Below are 320 nucleotides of genomic sequence, written 5' to 3' on the forward strand. Positions count from 1 at the left end.
TTGTCTTTAACTCTGTAACCTCGTTGTATTTGTCTTTAACTCTGTAACCTTGATGTATTTGTCTTTAACTCTGTAACCTCGGTGTATTTGTCTTTAACTCTGTAACCTCGTTGTATTTGTCTTTAACTCTGTAACCTCGTTGATTTGTCTTTAACTCTGTAACCTCGGTGTATTTTATATTTAACTTTACTTTGCTCGATGGTATATTTTTATCCTAACTCTACAAGTACTTTAACCGTTTACAAAATAGCTTTAATCTTCTTAACAATCTATTGACCCCCCTCCCTCCCTTACTTATCAGGCACACCCCTTAACCCCCC

The sequence above is a fragment of the Eurytemora carolleeae genome, unplaced genomic scaffold, assembly GCF_000591075.1.
Source record: "Eurytemora carolleeae unplaced genomic scaffold, Eaff_2.0 scaffold84, whole genome shotgun sequence".
Classification (NCBI taxonomy): domain Eukaryota; kingdom Metazoa; phylum Arthropoda; class Copepoda; order Calanoida; family Temoridae; genus Eurytemora; species Eurytemora carolleeae.